Raw genomic sequence first — 3,539 nt, forward strand, 5'->3', positions numbered from 1 at the left:
TTACCGTTAACCCGATTCATGACCGTTTGTTTTTGTATTGTCACTGACCAGAGCCCGGGGCGTCCGGGACACGCACGCTGCACCGCCACGGCTCCCCATTTTTTAATTTTGGTTTTTTCTCTATTTTTTTTTATTATTATTATTACATGGAAACTCCAATCACCAACAAACCCTTCAAACCTCTTGATGCAACACCAAATATACGGATCAGCGTCCTCCCCCCTAGATCTCGCTAATCAGGTAAAGTTCAGAATACAGACACGACTTTCATTCATCAGTTGGACGTTCGGCCAACTCAACCCTCGGGACGCATCTTCATTACCATTCAAAGTCCCCACTGGCTCACAGAGAACTCTCACCATCCACGGTCATCGCTGGTTTACAGAGCGAACTCTCACCATCCACGGTCTCTGCTGGCTCAAAGAGTAATTCTCACCATCCACAAGTACCGCTGGCTCCGTGAATGTATCTACCTGGAATTGAACCTCCGATACTCCTTCTTACGTATTGATGTCTTTCCACCGCGCCATGCTCCTTCTTCTTAAAACATAAGAGTTCCAAAAAAATATTTTAAAAAATTAATATTCCATTTTTTTAGCACAATTGTTCTTCTTTTTTTTTTTTTTTACACACCGGATATCCACGTGTCCGTTTTACGGTCCACGTGACTAATCCTGCGCCCCTTGAAGTTGACCCCACAACTCCAAAGAAAGGGTAAATTCAGGAGTCCATGGGCGGAAACGAATTTGGGAGGATTTGAACATCTAACCTCATGAAAGACACTTTCACAGCCTGCACTACCACCTGAACCACACCCTGGGGGTAAATTGAATACGACAAAACACAATTGTTCTATTGTTTTTATGTACGGCGGTTGATTTTCTAAAATAGAAAAAGAAAACAATTATAAGTACATTTTGAAATATATATGGTTGTGTTTATTTTTTAAGAAAACAAATTTATATTTATATTTAATAGAGTAAAGATATTGATTTTCTTGAGTTTGACTAGAAAGATAGACCTACATTGAGATTTTAAAAATCCCAAGTTTCAAATATTTCATATATATCGTTTATCATTTGATTTTTTGGACACTTATACTCTTCTCTCTTTTATAAATATAAGCAGAGATTTATGTCTTTTTGACAAATTTCGAATGAGGTTTGCGAATTTTTTAAACCAGAAAAGTGGTTCATAAAATATTTTAAAATTAAAGAAAGTAAATGTCTTTTTATCAAATATCAAGAGAAGTAAATGTATTTTATACTAATTATTATAATGACTAAATTGTCATTATTTTTATCCATATACATAACTATATTCAATCAATTTTAAAAAACACGTATAAATGCACATGTAAGGCTTGAATAAAACCCTTACCCAACATTTCAAAGTTTTTCAGGTCTTATATTTGAATTTTTATAGTTTTTGATAAAACGTAGTGTAAAATTGTATTGAATTTCATCTAATTTCATACAAATTCAAATTTAATACTCGAAATCTATATTTTCAAACAATACTTTATATTACTATCGATTCATTTTAATGGTTGGTGTATTGTTTTTCGTTCTTCTCAAGTTTGTCTCAAGTTTGCCCTTATGCATATATTGAATTTTCTGTATATCCCAAATGCAAACATATTTCAAATTGCATGATTAAAAATAGAGATTTTAGTAGCTATCAAATAATAATAATAATAATAATAATTTTGTCTATTCTAAAAATGTTAAATTGTATGTATAAAATAACATGTGAATAATAAAAGTTTAAATTAACTTTTATATCTTACTTGCAATCAAATCAATAAAATAATTAATTAATTAATTAATTAAGATAGGATAGTGTGGCCAAGATTACGAGAGCAGACCTTGAATCAATGGTAAAGTAGTTTCTTTATGATTGGTTGATCAGGGATTCGACCTCAAGGAAACAGTCTTTCTGCATAAAAGTAGATGTAATGTTGCATATAATGTTCTAATAACCCTCTCCATATCTTCGCAAAGTAAGGAGTATTGTAACCCCAAACCGCCCTTTTTATCATGAATTATAAGACATAATGTAATGGTCTTGGATCCAATTCTGGTGAGGTATTGCCCACCCACTTTGATCTACTACCCTCACAAGTTTATCTTATAAAAGACGTCTCACTTAGTTGGAGCCCAAACCCTCCTTATAAGCCTAAGATCTCCCTAGTACACATCCAATGTGAAAACCGTGACAAACTCTCCCGTCCAATTTCTGACATCCTCGTCAATTTCCCTATTACACATCCAATGTATATTCGTGACAAGTTCTCCCATCCAATTTCTAACATCTTTGTCATCGTGATCTCCCCAGTACACATCCGATGTGAGACCGCAACAAGCCCTCTCATCTGATCTCTAGCGTTCTTGATAAAGGGGATTACACCTTTGTGTAGGATCCACTTACATGATAGTACCCCAAGGTGAACCCACTCACATGATAGTACCCCCAAGGAAGCTCAATTTGAAACCAAATGTAATGGTGTTAAGCCCAACTCTGGTGAGATATTGCTTGTTTTGGTCCACTAGCCTCACAGGTCTGTCTTATAAAAGAGGTATTACTTAGTTGGAATCGAAACCCTCTTTATAAGCATAAGATCTATCTAGTACACATCCAATATGGGGCCGTAACAAGCTCTCCTGTCCATTCTCTCACATCCTCGTCAACATGATTTCCCTATTACACATCCAATGTGAGTCCATGGCAGACTCTCCCATCTGATTTCTAACGATCTCCCTAGTACACATTTTATATGAGACCACGATAGACCCTCTCATTCGATCTCTGACGTCCTCATCAAGGTGGTTTACACATGTGTGTAGGATCCACTCACGTGATAGTGCCCACAGGGCATGAGTGCAAATCCACTCACATGATAGTACCTTCAAGGAGGCTTTGATACCAAATGTAGCGGTCTTAGGCCCAACTCCGGTAAGGTATTGTCCGCTTTGACCCACTAGTCTCATGGGTTTGTCCTATAAATGACGTTTCACTTAGTTAGAGCCAAAACCTGCTTTACAAGTCCAAAATCTCTCTAGTACACATCTGATGTGAGACTATAACATGTAACAATGCAAAAACATGAGATGAACTTAAGACTACAAGGAAGAAAAGAAAAAGGAAATGGTGTTGCATGTTTAATATACAAATTGACATCATCTCTTTTAAATAAATATAATGAGACTTCTTTGTGTTCTTAATAAAAGAAGCAACTATTAATAGATAGTTATTAAGAATATTCCTTTTAAATATAAGATAAAATTTTAACTAAAGAGGGATCTAGAATTTTTCTTTTATTTTCATTATTTTTATACGGTGCTTAATGAGTAATTAAGTAATTTATGATTTACTATAATTGGATGATCCTTTTTTTTTTCTTTTCAATGCATAAACTATATCTAAATGAGACTATCATAAAACTGACCCTTAAGCACTTACATTGCAACAACAATATTAACTTTACATATGTGAAGAACATTTAGTGTAACAGACTCAAAAATTTTCGTTCAATTTTT

The sequence above is a fragment of the Malania oleifera genome, chromosome 1 (assembly GCF_029873635.1).
Source record: "Malania oleifera isolate guangnan ecotype guangnan chromosome 1, ASM2987363v1, whole genome shotgun sequence".
NCBI lineage: Eukaryota > Viridiplantae > Streptophyta > Magnoliopsida > Santalales > Ximeniaceae > Malania > Malania oleifera.